This window comes from Schistocerca americana, chromosome 7, assembly GCF_021461395.2.
Source record: "Schistocerca americana isolate TAMUIC-IGC-003095 chromosome 7, iqSchAmer2.1, whole genome shotgun sequence".
Lineage (NCBI taxonomy): Eukaryota > Metazoa > Arthropoda > Insecta > Orthoptera > Acrididae > Schistocerca > Schistocerca americana.
Window position 1 is genome coordinate 577910751 of NC_060125.1, and position 17839 is coordinate 577928589.

A 17839-nucleotide genomic window follows, 5' to 3' on the forward strand; every position below is an offset into this window, starting at 1 on the left:
TGGCAAGGAAATCATTGTATGATTACATATAAACTGGAACCAACAGTGACCTCGAACGAGGAAAGACCCAGAAGTGACGATGGTGACCTTCAAACCCCCGAGACCTGATGAAGGCAGAAGCAATGGTCTTTAACTTGGCGGCGAGTTTCAACCAGACAGGGTTTGTAACAGCTGCCCACGTCCTCGTATTGTCAATGAAGACAGGTTGGGCGTAGGGTATAAGACCAACGTGTACAATGCACAGCGCAGCACTTCACAACAGACCAGCATGCTGATAACACATGCAAACTGCGAGTTTCTTAAATCAGTAAGTCTGAAACCTCGCAATGGCGTCGTCCGATATAACTTGCCCGCTGGAGTATGACAAGTGCATTATATGCCAGGAATGCTTCTGACATCAACAACATTTAACAATAACAATGAAATTGCGATCGTCATTCCACAACAAGATGGTTTAACCCTCTCTTGCAGGAGTTTCAGGTATCTTGATGGATCATTTACGAAAAGGGATGGTACTGCTAAGTGGTATCGAACCTTAAAAATAATGCTTTAGCATTCCTCTTTCAAGAGATACGATATCAACTTCACGTGGTAGAGATTGACCACACACGCAGTGTAGGCATAACATCAACTCTTAAAACCTATGTCTCTCCTTCTTCCTTGGTTTTGAACGATTTAGAAAATGCTGGATGGTTCATAGACGAGCCAGTGAACAGAACACTGGAAGAGTACAAGAAATTTACTGTGCGTATACCACCAAAACTGCTTGTGGGATACTCTGAGGACATGCGGCGAACTGCTCTGAATGATAAACAGGAACTTATTCTGGTAAGGAGTGCAACGGATAACAACTCACACATTCGAGGACCTCAAGAGGAGGGAAAATGCCAGACATCACTGTATCTAATGACCAACATTTGAAGCTTTTGAAGGTTCTGAATGCAGGTGTATTTCTACAGTTATCTTTCCATTCATGGGAGGTTTTCGAGTACCCACCCAGTGCTACCGACTGCAAGGAGAGATACATGGCCTATTAAAACTTCTGCACAACTTGAGATGCCCATGTTCATCACGCTTGCGTTTCAGACCAATAGAAGAGGGAATAATGCAAACGATTCCACCAAATTTCGCAGTTGCACGTTAGCTAATGTCAGAGCCTACCTGAACTCCGAATTCTACCATACGATAATTTATACTTGCTGTGGGATGAAAATGTATATAGTCTGTCATATGGCACGTATGTGAGGTTCCATGCTTCAGTTTCCAGCCTATGGAAACTGAAGAACCTGGTGCCAATCATCCTAATAGATTGCAGTCCTTCACCCATTAGGCAAAGCTATCTCTATCCATATAAAGTAATTTAGATCAGCAAAGTGGGGCTTCGCAAACTCATAATGGTAAATGTGGAGTTAATAATAATAATAATAATAATAATAATAATAATGGCGTGTGACGAAGGCCTCCTGTCGGGTAGACCGCTCGCCTGGTGCAAGTCTTTCGATCTGACGCCACTTTGGCGACTTGCGCGTCGATGGGGATGAAATGATGATGATGATTAGGACAACACAACACCCAGTCCCTGAGCGGAGAAAATCCCCTACCCAGCCGGGAATCGAACCCGGGCCCTTAGGATTGACAGTCTGTCGCGCTGACCACTCAGCTACCGGGGGTAGACAATGTGGAGTTTGGATAGGTCTAGTATGCACATCCCTGCATAGATAGGTTTTGTGAACTCTGCTGCAACCTTCGCCATCTCCACAACCACAAAGTTCTCATTGAATATTGTGACCCATTTAAAATTTGGCTGGCGATGCATTTTCTTATGCCCCAACGCCCATCCCATTCGCTTCTAATCAAAATTGCACGATGTTGGCACAAATTCTCCAGTGCTTTACCAAAAACTGAATTATTCATTAATTTCAAAAAAAAAATCTTTCTGAAAGTCCCAGAAGCCCTCAGTGTCATATTCAAATCAATGTACTCCCACTGTGCGGCTGATTCCGGAGGAGGTTCGAGTCCTCCCTCGGGCATGGGTGTGTGTGTTTGTCCTTACGATAATTTACGTTAAGTAGTGTGTAAGCTTAGGGACTGATGACCTTAGCAGTTAAGTCCCATAAGATTTCATACACATTTTTTGAATATACTCCTTCTGCCAGGGGGAATGCTTGAAGGAGATAGCCCAGGTGATTCTAACCAACTCCATCCATAACCTGAGACATGGTGGAGATTACGATGAGTAATAATGTATCTCCACTTATTCCCCAGCGTTGTCATCAGTTTTGGGGTGGAACCACCTCGTGGAACTAGTTACTCTACACACAACAGAAAATCGGCGTGCGCATGATGCAAACTAATAGGTTATGTGATTTTTGCCCCCACCACATACCCAATATCAGAATCAGCCGCCAAACCCTCGATTTTTTCACCTAATCCCTTGCATTCTTCTTTGGGCACCCAAAGAAACTAGCTAATATGTGGTGATTCTTTCATGGTGTACCAGCACAGGTTACTGACATCCAAGTACATGATGTAACTCAAGTCAAGAACTGTGTTGAATCTCTCGCTCACGCGGGGTTTTTACCTTGGCGTGTCTATGGACACATTGACAAAGACCCCCACAGATCCCTCGCTCAAAGAAAAGAATCCTGTTACCATCAGTAAACTGTTTGATGCTGTGCTTCATTTTCTGGAGCATAGCATCCCAAGACAAGCCAGGTGCTGTGTAATAAAAGGTGGGATCCAGAGAATATGTGGTCATACATCAGAATTTTTCGAAAACATCTGCGAGCAAGCACACTTCTGTGTCCATGTAATGCTGTACAGACTCCCTTAGTTTAGGAGTCGAAACCATGGTCAATTCGACTATAAAATCCATTGCAACCAGTGGGCTGTCATTACTACAAAAAGTATTTTCACGTTTGCTGCACACAGCTATGTTCAAAGTTGTAAAACTCTCCTAAAATGGAGATGCTGCATTCCTGCCAGATATTCACAGCAAGCTCATACTCTGCATCCATTATGTTATCGCCAGTAAGGTTGCTGGAGAATGCATTTATGTTGGGGAGCCTGATTTCGTTGAGCTTTGCCACACTATCCACATATTTGTATGGAGAAACGCCCTTCCTAGTCAGCAGTTGAAACCTTTCCTTCTTAAGAAATGTAGCTCGTGTGATATGCATGTCCTTCTGAGGCAGAGTTTCAACAAGTATGTGGTGTGGTGCCTGCATAAAACGTACCGAGTCAAAGAAGCGGAGTGCAATTCTTGGCGTCATTCGTTTGAAGTATGAAATGCATTTCTCAGCACTCTGACAGGACACAGACCGGTCCTTCTCCATACCGAAATTAGACGAGTGCTCAACAATAAAGTGAGTGTCATACCCGCTTAAATTATGAAAAAAACGGGTATGTGTCGTGGTAACTAGTATTTCAAATTGCGTGTGTTACGGGCGGTGCCACAGAACTTCCCCATAAGATGAATGTGGTCTCTACGAACAGTTTCTACTTTTCTGCCTAACTACAGCACAAAAATAAGGCATTCAACGGCGTTACTATACAAATCTTCGTTCTCCTTCGAACTGGTCTTGGAAATGTTGTCACTGTAAAGCTTATCAACCTCCCACGATAGTTTTTCACGCTCAGAGACATGCCAATTCACAGGATTATCCCCGACATAAGATTTGTATCTGTTAAGACTAGAATCATAGGATGATGCAACTTGGTATGCTGCTGCATATGGTACATGTTTTTCTGTGAAGGTAGTATGTGACGATGTAGGGTCACCTTCACAGTGGGTCACAGGAGCAAGGAAGAATTCAAAGTCAGCATACGCTGCAAATTGGGCATCGTTCCTAATGGTGAGCATCTTTAAACTTTATGAATTTGTTTTCCTCAGTGGGTACAATAATGCACACCGAGTCCTTGGATGTGCATACTACTAGATGCTTTGCTAGAAACTCTCTAGTTGATAATGCATTGAGGCACCTTCAGCAAATATGCTGTCTACCTTTTTGTTTACTAATTTGAGATGAAAGTAGGTGTGACATGTCCTTGATCCAAACATAATGATGTCTGTATCGTCAGAGAATAGTAGGATGTTCACACGCATGTTATGCTCGCAGGCAAATTTTGAGAAATAGATGGATCTGACAACTATATATTTATCCTGCTTTTTCTGCTCATCCGACTTGCGTCTCTCCAGACCATAAACATAAACCAGTATCCCAGTGGCTGCGCAGGGTAGCCGCGGGTTCTCAGGCGCCTTGCCACGGTTCGCGCAGCTCCCCCGTCGGAGGTTCGAGTCCTCTCTCGGGCGTGGGTGTGTGTGTTGTCCCTAGCCTAAGGTAGTTTAAGGTTAGATCAAGTAAGCCTAAGGACCGATTGCCTCAGCAGTTTGGTTCCATAGGAACTTACCATCACCAGTATCCCAATGTTCTGCGCCTCAAATTTGGGCATGTCCTGGATCCTGACGGGAAGCTCGACAAAACCGAAAATATAACACTTATGAATGTCAAGGTATCTACCGTATCGGGATGTGCACTGCGGATTTTTCATGTAATTTTTTTCACAATTCCGGACTGACCGTACAAAACAGGCCTGCTCGATTTTATTTTTGACATTAACACCTGCCTACTCATCCACTATATTCTTAGGGAGCTTGATATAGCTGTATCGTCCATTTACTTCATCACAGACATGCGTATGGATGTCAAGGTGTGGTATTCAGCTGAGTGCTTCAGCTGACCCTCTAACTTCCATCTCAGAAAACCAGTCCGGCATAGTACTCAAGGTGGCTCATGAAACAACCAGGCGACTGATGCGTTCCATGACATCACGCCATTTTCCCCCCAAAGATAATGAAGGCTGGTCTCTATTTGGAGGTAGAGGGTGCAACAGTTGGATGCACAGCACAGCGCTGCATTTAAAGGTAGGATACCGCAGATCATTAAGAGCCTTGAGGAGCTCTGTTTCCAGAACAGGAACGTATGCTTTCAGAAACTCTACAGGGTCATGGAGTCATGGTACCCTTCTGCTGGATTCTCGATCCTATTGAATGAGTTCGCTACTCAAAGGCATCCGCAATTACTGAGTATTCTAATTCCGATATGATGTTACTATTTCGATGTTCTTCACTAAAAGAAGGGGAGAGGGAACTGCCCCTAGTCGCAGGTTTGCCACTGCTTCGTAACTACAACTAGATGACGACGATGCTGCTGCTGTTGGCTGCCACAAGGAGCAGGGAGGTGCACGTACCTTGCAGTTTGGATGAGAATGTGGGAGTGGAAGAAATGGTGTTTTTCCTCAGTTTGAGCAGCATGGCTGCGCCTGCACCTGTTGAGATGGTTGTTGGCACAACACCGAGGCAGTTGCTCGAGAGAAACTGGCCCTTGGACGCCAGAGTGAAGCTGGTGGGCGGGCGGACGCAACTGTGGCTGCTGCAGCTTGCCGTGCAGTGATGAGACCCACCTCACACGGTGGGACGTGCTGCACAGGGCCTCACCTACACAGTTGTTCCTTCACTGCCCCACTACCTGCGCCACTGCATACTGCATGGGTGGTGGTGCTCTAGAGAAGGAATAATGAAAAATAAGTACATTGTTCCAGGCATCACCTGCTGCTGTAATGAGAGGACGGAACACTGGTTACTTGTAAGCAGAGAGAGTACACATATAACCTACGTTGCTCTGGCTCCATATTATACTCCTCAGGTCACCCAGCACCTCATCATGGTGACACAGCTCCCTCTCTATCTCCTCCATCCTCAGTCATCTCCTCGCCTAAACCACCATGCATCCATCGATTCGGCTCCGCTCCAATGCCTTCGACAACATACTGATTTAAAGAAAATGTGTACACACAAAACTAAGAAAAATACTTAAAATGGACGATTATCCACTTACCTAATAGTTGTGATGCAGATGGTATCACAACCTCTGTCCATCCCTGCTCCTCAGAATGATCTAATTTTTTTAACCAAATAGTGATATGTCGACCAGCATATACACACAGTACTACGAAGCCGGCCGAAGTGGCCGTACGGTTCTAGGCGCTGCAGTCTGGAACCGCGAGGCCGCTACGGTCGCAGGTTCGAATCTTGCCTCGGGCATGGCTGTGTGTGATGTCCTTAGGTTAGTTAGGTTTAACTAGTTCTAAGTTCTAGGGGACTAATGACCTCAGAAGTTGGGTCCCATAGTTCTCAGAGCCATTTGAACCAAGTACTACGAAGAAAAGAAAAAATATACTTACGATGTAGATGCTGCTGTTGCTGTTCCCTCTCAGCTTCCAGCTGAGCCCTCACTTGGTGGATGTATGCTGAAACAACAAGAAAAAAGTTAACACCGAAATCTGAACAAATGCTATGAAATCTGAACAAACGCTGCAAAACCTATGAAATCCGAACACTCAGTGATTTGATACTACGAAACTTTTTTAACTGCGAAATCTGAACACACCCTGATATGATGCTACGAAGCTTTTTTACAAAAGTGTACTTCGAATCTGAAAACAATGTGATTTGATACTATGAAAGTTTTTTGAAAAAGTAAGCACTACGAAATCTAATCTCATGCTATGACACCTGCACCCGAACAAATGCTGTGGTACTGAATCCTGAACACAGTGTGACTTGGTACTACCAAACATTTTCGCGAAAATGTACACCATTAAATCTGATATCATGCTGTGAAATTAAATATATGCTTACCTGGCAATTCTCCTTGCCTCTGGCTTATGGCACTACAACTGGTGCTGCTGCTGGTGCTGACTGAAAAATGTTTCGTCTTGCAAGCAACCTAACACAGGAACAGGTGAAATGACAATCAAACTAATGCAACCACGGACGATATCAGAATCAGGACAAGAATGGAGGGCATGGGCTTTATATACTTTCACTGATTCAGCATTAGCCAATAGTATTCTGGGGAGCAATGAAAACCTCCATTTATGTTTTTGACACTGTTCACACAGAAATACACTATGTGATCAAAATTATCCGGACATCCGGCTGAAAATGACTTACAAATTCGTGGCACCCTCCATCGGTAATGCTGGAATTCAATACGGTGTTGGCCCACCCTTAGCCATGATGACAGCTTCCACTCTCGCAGGCATACGTTCAGTCAGGTGCTGGTAGGTTTCTTGGGGAATGCCAGCCCATTCTTCGCGGAATGCGGCACTGAGGAGAGGTATCGATGTTGGTCGGTGAAGCCTGACACGAAGTTGGCGTTCCAAAACATCCGAAAGGTGTTCTATAGGATTCAGGTCAGGACCCTGTGCAGGCCAGTCTATTACAAGGCTGTTATTGTTGTGTAACTAATTCGCCACAAGCCGTCCATTATCAACAGGAGCTCGATCGTGTTGACAGACGCAATCGCCATCACCAAATTGCTCATCAACAGTGGGAAGCAAAAACGAGCTTAAAACATCAATGTAGGCCTGTGCTGTGATAGTGCCACGCAAAACAACAAGCCCTCTCGACGAAAAACACGATCACACCGTAACACCACCTGCCGGCCGGTGTGGCTGAGCTGTTCTAGACGCTTCAGTCTGGAACCGCCCGACCGCGACGGTCGCAGGTTCGAATCCTGCCTCGGGCATGGATGTGTGTAATGTCCGTAGGTTGGTTAGGTTTAAGTAGCTCTAAGTTCTATGGGACTTATGACCTCATATGTTAAGTCCCATAGTGCTCAGAGCCATTTGAACTATTTTTCAACCATAACACCAACGCTGCCGAATTTTACTGTTGGCACTACACACGCTGGCAAATGACGTTCACCGGGCATTTGCCATACCCACACCCTGCCATCTAATCGCCACATTGTGTACCGCGATTCGTCACTCCAAGCTCGTTGAGAGTTGTTTTCCATTAGAACGTTCTAAACGGGGTACTAGCAGTAATAGGCAGGCCGGGTGGCTGACTAGTGGGATAAGGATATCCTATAGAACAAAGCGGGAATTATATCAAAATGTTAGAAGTAGTGCATAATCAAGCTACAGTAGCCCATTACAAACAGTATTGGAAGGTGCTTAAAATGTTATTAGGAAGGCAAAGAGTATGTGGTATGCAAATAGAATAGCTAATTCACACGATAAAATTAAAACCATATGGTCAGTTGTGAAGGAAGTGTCTGGTCAGCAGCACAGCTCGCAGTAAAAATAGTTCTGTTACTGATAAATCAGATATATGTACAGAATTTAACAATTATTTTCTAAGCATTGCTGGTGAATTAAATAAAAATTTAGTTTCTACAGGAAATCATATAACTTTCTTGGCATATGCCTTTCCGATATTGATATCTAAAATACTCCTCTGTAATAATAATTGGCAACCAGTGCTGTACAATCGCAATAAAGTCATGAGATGTTCAATTGACTCTTTTATTAGAACATGTTACGCGTTTCAGGATCACACCCATCTTCATCACAAACTTCAACTCCTTCCTAATGAACCAGTCGTACAGCCTTGTCAACTCAAACAAAGTGTCGAATAACATATGACTGCGGCACAAGCAGTCTTGAAGCACAGCAGAGTTTCTATGCCATCAATGTTTGCAAAAGTTATTGAAAAGGCTGTGTATGTAAGGATAATTGATCATTTTATATCGCATGATTTGCTATCGAATGTACAGTTCGTCTTTAGAAGTCGTTTAACGACCAAAAATGCTGTATACTCTTTCCTCTGTGAGGTACTGGATGGGCTAAGCAAAAGATTTCGAACGCTACGCGTATTTTTTTATTTAACTAAGGCATCTGATTGTGTTGTTCACGATATATCGCTCCAGAAGTTGGACCATTACGGAATACGGGGAGTAGCTCACAATTGGTTCACCTCTTACTTCAGCAGCAGCCATCAGAAGGTCATTATTCACAATGTTGATAACGGCTGTGATGTGCGGTCTGAGTGGGGTACTGTCAAGGGGGGTGGGGGGGGGGTGGTGCCCAGGGATCAGTGTTGGGCCACTCCTGTTCCTTATGTATATAAACGATATAGCCTCTGGTGTTATGAGTAACTCTAAAATATTTATGTTTGCTGATGAAGCTTGGTAGTAAAGGATGTTGTGTGCAACATCGGCTCGGTTTCAAATAGTGCAGTACATGACCTAAGTTCATGACTTGTAGAAAATAAACTTACGCTTAATCACAGTAACACTCAGTTTTTACAGTTTCTAACACTCAATTCAATGAAACATGAAATTTTAATTTCACAGAACGGTCATATGATGAGTGAAACTGAACAGTTCAAATTTCTAGGTGTTCAGAATGATAGTAAGCTGTCGTGGAAAGCCCACGTTCAGGATCTCGTTCAAAGACTTAATACTGGCATTTTTACTATTTGAACGGTATCAGAAGTGTGCTATCGTTCGACACGAAAATTAGTCCACTTTGCTTATTTTCATTCGCTTATATCATATGGTATTATAGTTTGGGGTAACTCTTCCCATTCTAAAAGGATATTTTTGGCTCAGAAACGGGCGGTTAGGGCAATAAGTGGTGTATGTTCACGATCTTCTTGTCAACCCCCTGTTCATGAGTCTGGGTATTTTGACATTGGCCTCTCAATATATATATATTCCTTACTGTGATTTCTTGTTAACGATATTAGCTTATTCCCAAGAATAAGCAGCTTTCTCTCAGTTAATTTCCGGCAGAAATCAAACCTGCATTTGGATCGGACTTCCTTAACTCTTGTGAAAAAAGGTGTGCAGTATACTGCTGCATCCACTTTCAATAAGCTGCCACTCGAACTCAAAAATCTTAGCAGTAATCCACGCGCTTTCAAATCGAAATTGAAGAGTTTCCTCATGGGTCACTCATTCTATTCTGTCAAGGAGTTCCTTGAAAAATTAAGCTGATTCTTATTGTATTGTTGATTGCGTTTACTTAAACTAGTGGACTGACTTTTTTCGGGTTCGTGAACATTTATTTTCATCTGTTATTGCTTTGATGTTGTAATTTCATGTACAGACACGTTCCATGACCTTGGAGATTTGCTCCTCAATTTGTTCCTACGGAACTGACATGTAAATAAAATAAAAAATAACATAACGTTTTTCCACTGTTCAGTCGTCCAACGTTTACGCTTAGTAACACCAGGCGAAGCGTCGTTTGACATTTACCGCCGTGATGTGTGGCTTATGAGCAGCCGCTCAGCCATGAAATTCAAGTTTTCTCACTTCTCGCCTAACTGTCATAGTACTTGCACTTGATTCTGATGCAGTTTGGAATTCCTGTGTAATGGTCTCAATAGATGTCTCCCTAATACACACTACGACCCTCTTCAACTGTCGGCAGTCTCTGTCAGTCAACAGACGAGGTCGGTCTGTACTCTTTTGTGCTGTACGTGTTCCTTCACCTATCCACTTCACTATCACATCGGAAACAGTGGACCTATGGATGTTTAGGAGTGTGGAAATCTCACGTACAAGTGACACCCAATCACCTGACCACGTTCGAAGTCAGTGAGTTCCGCAGAGAGCCCCATTCTGCTCTCCACGATGTCTAATGACTATTCAGGTCTCTGATATGGCGTACCTGGCAACAGGTGGCAGCATAATGCACCTAATATGAAAAACGTATGTTTTTGGGGTGTCCAGATACCTTTGATCACATAGAGTACCGAAGCAGCCACTTAAGAGATAGTGGTGGTGGTGTGGTAGGAGTTCCCCAGGTATTTAATATCAAAGAAATGGCAGCAGATCAAGTTTTGTTTTGGGCCCGGAGAACAACAGCTAATCCCTCGAGAGGGCAGGGGCGTTTGTCCACTCAGACTGGTATCGTCACTGCACAACAGTTGGCTGTAGGGCCTCTGACAATGGTTTCCTGTAGCTCCCGATAGTGGTTTCTCTGCACGGTTTGGAGGATAGGTGCCTTGTGCATTCACAGTCTCACAATAGTTCTGCTGTCTGCACACGGCTATACAAGAGGCATGCACTTGTGTGTACATGCCCCTAGCCTGCAGGCTTCCACAGCAAACAAAGTTATCAGTGCTTGGCACTCTGCCTGGTGTCTGGTGGTTCCTGGCCAGCAGACATGGTCTGACGTCTGTGGCGAGCAGATGCTTGTGCCCAGTACCTGCCTTTGGCCCACCAAGTGCCTTGACGACAGACATATGCATAGGTGACCCAAAACAGCAGGTAGTGTCACATTTAATTCCATTCCTCCATGCTTACAGCTATTACATCATGGGAAGTAGGACAGAGGGTTCAGACATGACCTCTAACAGAGTGGGGAGCGCTGTCTCTATCAAACTGATTAAATAGAGAATATGCAAACTGAATTGAACAATATGTTATTATTGACACTGCTCTGAATTTTGTGTCATGAGAGTCTTCCTCTTCAGCACAGACTGAGTTTTTTTCCCACCAATTACAAGATGGTGGGAGGGAGAGGGGGAGTATGGAAGTTAGGGCTGGGGTATTTCCCAGAGAGAGATGGGTAATTAATTGATGAATTTAATTAATTACTCAATTAATTTGTATGTTTGTATCAGTGAGGGAGAGGGTTGGAGATTTTGCAAAGGGGTGAGGGAGGAGGGGGGTGGGTGGGGGTTTCTCAGAACGATGGATTATACCCAGAGGGACATCAATCAATCCTGAGGGAATCATATATCAGTTAGCATAACAATAGCTTAATTTTCCCCTGAATGTATGCAACCCACACAAACAAACTGAGCTAGGACCTGCCTTATCCCACTAGCATCGTCAATGGTCACAGTAAAAATTACATAGTATGCGCACGCCTATACCTTTACAGTTCAGATTCAGATTAAATCGTGTGTATGCCTTAATTAATCTTGTCTTTTCACAAATGACATGTGCAACGTTTTTCGTTTTGTGCTGCTTGATTACAAAGAAACTTGTCTGTTTAAATTGCGTAAGTCGCAGTCTTGATTTCTCCACTTACTATATGTGTCAAGGGACTTGAAATTAGACTGTTCGTTCAGTAGGTTGCATATTCGTTCTGTTCATTTGTACATATTTGCATATTCATAGCTAGATGTAACAAACGGAAAACTATGAATTATGGCCCATATAGTTTCGATTGTGCGGCTTCTGCTGTTGGTTGTTTGCCTGTAATGGCCTTCCCGATGTGATCACACCGATGAAGTGAAGAACCTTTGTGTACTTGAGTGGAATGCTACTGGCAAAAGCCAACAGCGTCTAGTGTGAGGACGTCACTAAAACACAGTACTGTGAAGGAGCTATCAAGGAAAGAAATTCCACATTCTAGTAGAAACACAGATGTTCTTTCAGTGTTTTATATTGAAAATAATAATAACCAGAGTCATTTTATACAGATTTACAAATTAGAAAACAAGTGCATCTCCTGTAGAGATTACAACAACGATCTATGTTGGACTGTAAAACACTTTTTTTAGCTACAGCACCACTTCACGTTTTGGTATCATATTGACATATTTCTTCGTTCTAAAATTTGCAACGATTGTTTGCTGCCTCCAGAAAGTTTTGGCTTCATACAGTATAGTACGAAGCTTATCCACTGTAGACCGATCACCTTATAGTGAACTTAAACAACATGAAATTCGCACTTTCGCCAAGTTCATTATGAAACGACTTTAGTGAGGCATAAATCTTTGCCGCGTCAAATCGGAAATGCTACTTTGTCAATGTAATCATAAGCACACGAAACTGTACGAAAGAATGCTTTATATCTCTACAGTTGCAGAGCATAATCCTTTAAAGTGAACTAAAGGAACAATAAGTTTCTTATGGAGTGCTTACTTACATCAAAATGATCCTGTCGTAAATAAACAAACTATCACATTTGGATCTCTATAAACGAGCTCCAACCATATTTCAGACGTCTTGTCATTATTTAGAACATTCAAAAACAATGTTTCAGAAGCTTTTATTGACGTAATTGCACAACGTGGCACTGCACACTATTTATAACCCATTTTCCGAAACGTAAATTCCAAAATAAGATATCAATCTGAATGCACTTCACGAGAGTAGGAGCAGACAGCTAGCCAGTGACGTCACAGACATCACATGACTCAAATGGAGCGTTTTAGCGGATTTTCAAATTGTTTGCATTTTGTATTCGGTTTTTTAAATACTGAAATTCAAGAGGGGGAAAAAGTATGTAATGAGCATAAAATGACATAATTAACCATTTAAGACAGTTTCCAGAAAACAGTCAAATACCCCAGACAATATCAAAGTGTAACTAAGTATACGGATATGATATTTTAAAAATATTCTCAGACTGCGATAGTCGGAAGTGTTCACTGCATAGAGGAATGTAGATCCATTGTAGAGCGTTTTGGGCCGCTCTCGCTAGAATACGCATTTCGGTAATGGCAATGGCTTAACGAGCGCTCCGACCCATTAGTGAGTTACGAGCTCTGAGCCAAGTGCATTTCGACGTTAATTTACTTAGCGTAAGCAACAGTCTGCGAAATACGCCTGCCATCCATTATCCCCCCAGAAACGTTATACGCACCTATCTCGCACCGTCAACGCGTACAGTTCAGTGCTACACATTCGCCTGCTCTGTAAGCATACAGCGAGTGCTCTCCATAAGAGCTAAGCAAATTCACAAAGGTTGTGTTTTGTACCTTCACTGCAATTAAAATAAACAGCTTATAATCATTAACTACTAGGACCTTTCAGGAGTGTGACATTTCATTTATTAACTGCGTGCATTTAACTCACTGAGTGTGTATTGTTAAAGTTGAATGAACGAGAACAGTCGCTTCAGATCCGTTATTCTCTCACGTATCTGTGCCACGGTAGTGTAAATAAATAATTAACTTATTACTGCACCAATTATAATATTACTGTGCCTTCTAAGGACACTTGCCCTATATGAATCCCGAAAGAGTCGCTAACGGGATCTTCACAGTGACAGGTAGGAACAATACTGCCAGTAACAAGTGGATCGCATCAGTAATTGCGATCTGGAACAACTGGAGATCTCATCGGAGAAAACACAAGGACGACCGAGGTTCCGGCAAGCCATCTGACAGGAAGTTTTCCCTAAGTCCCTTACAAGTAATAAGACCACAGCAAGTAAACTGACGGAGGAGAACAATCTGGCTCACGGCCAGAAAGCGGAGGAGTACTGGAAGAAGAAAAGAAGAAAGTTTTTACTGAGAGTAGATTCGAGTCCCTTGGTCCTCAGTAGGCAGAACGACGACAAAGAAGAGGTAGTCGTTTATAATACAACCATTAAACCTAGACATTCGATTCTTTAAAGAACCGAACTCTCACGTGTAAAATGTCTTCGCTATTTGTCGTTCAGTGATATAATTTGGTAGGGATATGTGAATACTGCCTGAAAAATGCGATGCGAGTAAAGTTACCAGTGAACGTCATAGCCAGTGCGCTCTGAGGCGTCTTGTCACGGTTCTCGCGGCTCCCTCCGTTGGCGGTTCGAGTTCTCCCTCGGGCTTGAGTGTGTGTGTTTTCCTTAGCGTAAGTTAGGTTAAGTTAGATTAATTGATGTGTAAGCCTAGGGACCGATGACCTTAGCAGTTTGGTCCCATAGTCCTTACCACAAATTTCCCGAAACGTCATACTGATGCTACAGTTTTATGTACGAACAGCGGAAGTGTAGTAAGCGACAGACTTTTGAGTGAGGCTGGGACAAGAAGTTTCATGATGGTTTGAAATCATGTGTAGCGTTTGTTAAAGTCATTAGGTGCCCTCGCTCCCAAATACTGGGTGAATACAGCTCGTGTAATTTGCACGTCTTGAGTTACATTGTTCAAAACATGTGCCGTGCGGGATTAGCCGAGCGGTCTACGGCGCTGCAGTCATGAACTGTGCAGCTGGTCCCGGCGGAGGTTCGAGTCCTCCCTCGGGCATGGGGGTATGTGTTTGTCCTTCGGATAATTTAGATTAAGTAGTATGTAAGCTTAGGGACTGATGACCTTAGCAGTTAAGTTCCATAAGATTTCACACACATTTGAACATTCTGAACATTCAAAACATGTACACATTTTCTATCTGTAATACTCGACTTCTTGTGTTACATTCTTAACGTAAGATTACAGCTTTTAATGATTAGATTATGACAGATTTTTAAATCTTTTACGTTCGGTGAATAATTGTATGAATATGTTTAGAGCTTTCCCTGCGTACTGATCGTTCCATAAAAACACGGGAGGACTGCCGGATATCAGTAACGTCCTGCCACGATATTTCGGCGCAGAGTCTTCTGGCCATCTTCAGGTGAGTGCCACTGTAGTAGTACTACTACCGTGAGAGCGACATTGATCTCCATCTCACTTCCCCGTTTAAGTTAGTGATCATATCTTAAACTGGATCCTTGTGTTCTTCGTTTTCTTTCTTGAAGTTTGCGATGTCGTTCTCAATTCTCCCTGCGAGAAGTAGAATATTCCTCTCGAAGCTCTCTATTAACCTTATTTAACGCCTCAGTAAGCTAATATTTAAGTTCGTAATCACTGGTTTAAGTGTTGTCAGTTTTCGATTCAAATGTTGCAGAGGCTGCTTTAACACATCATTACTGGCACCTATTGCCACTTCGCGGCAACTTACGGACTTTGTAATTTTCATTATTCACTACGCTACTAGTGTACTTAACTGAATCGGGTATTTTAGAAACAACGTAACTCCTGCAGTTCTGGTGTTTCTAATCCTAACGTGACAGCACTGTTGATTCTAGTAATAAGATTTCTCATTGTTGAAGAGTTGTTTGTTTTACAGACAGAATTGAACATTATTTGTCTTGGTTATCTTATGTGATTACAAGCTGCAGAATGATAGAAGTTTTGTTTTAAAGTTCTGTGATAATGGAAAACTTCACAAAACGAAAGAGGTGTGTGTGTGAGGAATGAATCTGAATACAAGACTGAAGTAATTAAAAGAGCACGTGTTGTAGAAGTAAATATATTAGTGATGGAGGGAAAAAAATCCGGAAAGAAAAACAGTTGAGAAATGCAATTGTAAGGAAGTATGTTTTGCTAATGTTGATATATTTCATCAGACATTTTTGTAAGATAGATTTAATAATTTCAAGAGCAAAGGCGAACGGGATGTATACTTATAGTGTCTCATTGCCTGTAACAATGTACAAAGATCTCATCCGACTAAAAATGTGTCATCCATTAAGCGTAGTCACCGTTTCAAGTACTTCATCATACTCAGTGATGAAAGAAAGAGGTCTGCCAAATGGCATTTATATCTTTTCATGGCCTTAAGGTTGACAGTAGACTAAGTCGTCTAAGAGAATCGTTGAGAGCCGGTAAGTTTCCACCTGATGTAAGAGGGAAAACCCCACGGTAAGTTCAAAGTCTGCCGAAATTACGATGCTCATTCATTGAGATATTGAGTCTTTTCAAAGAAAACAGACTCACTATTGTTCCAAGGTGAAAAATTATCTTGTGCAAAGTGATATGTGAAAATCGTGTTTCAGACGTTTAAGGAAAAACATTCCGACTTTAACATTACATATCAGTACTACGATAATTACTTCGAAGATTATTTGCACCTCTGTTTGGGGGGCCTCAAGTAGATGCCTGCTGTACATACTACGTTCTGGAACAGAAACTGAAGCCCCCATTCCTTAACGAGAAAGAAAAGAAGGTTGCTGAAGGAAAATTAATGATCCACAAAAGAACAGTCAAAAAATTTTACTCTTCCCATCATGTTACAACGAATCTCTGCAAAGAAGGAAGGATCTTACACCATCTGACTACACGCAGAACATTTCATTGGCTAACATTACGGTGCAGAGTGGTTTTATCTTCGACAATTAACCCTCACTATTTTTGAAACTCTTAAAGCAAAATCAGCAGAAGGTCATTTTACCTCTATAATTAAGCCCAGGGTAACAAAGGACCAAGTGAAGTAGCTTCTTTTCTTCTGCATCACACAGACAATTGATTTCCGGAGGATGTGGTGGAATTGCGCCTCCTTAGTGATAGCTGTAATGGTAAAAACAGAAATGATACTACAGTAAAATTTTTAAAGGCTCTTGTAGAAACAGAGAATCTTGATTAAATTCAGCACTTCCTTCTCCTGAGAGAACATTCATTTCGCCATAATGACCTTGATTTTGGTGTTGTAAAGAGGCTTTTATCAAAGGACAGTCGAATTGATACTTCAAAAGAAGTATGTGAGATAATAATAAAGTCAAGACTCCCTGGGAAGTTCATGGTTACTACGGTAGACGTTTAAGATGTAATTAATTTCAAGGACTGATAGCCGCCTCTTCATAAGAAGATAGTAAATTCATTAGAAAGCGAACGTCCTCAAGAGACAAGCCTACTGTATTTCAGATATCAAGCTTAAGGCATTTCGCATACGTATCTCGGCATCCAGGGTCAGTAGTTGCATCACCATTCATCAACACGGCAGTGCAACATATCCTGCGGGCTACTCGGAAGCGAGATGTTTGTTTACGGCAAACAGGGGTATACGACAGGCAGCTGTCAATCACTGAAGGTAAACGTGACGACCTGCAGTAAGATCTTGCAGTATATTACCTTGAAATTTTGGACAATCATTGATAATCTGAAGCAACTGTTTTCAGTCATGCATTTGCACTGACAAGTCAAAATATTGTAAGATTATTTTTATTGCATAATTTTAAAAAATGTTAGACGTCTCAAACTCGTGTTAATGTTGAAGCAATATATCAACGATGTCACACATTTGTGTAAGTTTGCTGTAGAAATGAGTTTTTATATGTTTCATAGTTTTTGAAAGCAGAATTATTAATCAGTTGATTACAATAGCACGTTTCAGTGATAAAGTTTGAGAAAAATTTGAGTTAATTTTTGAAAAAACGTAGCTCGAATCACTTTGGTCTCTGCTTTGGTTGAGCCTACTGGGAGCTGGAGATTTTATCGTAT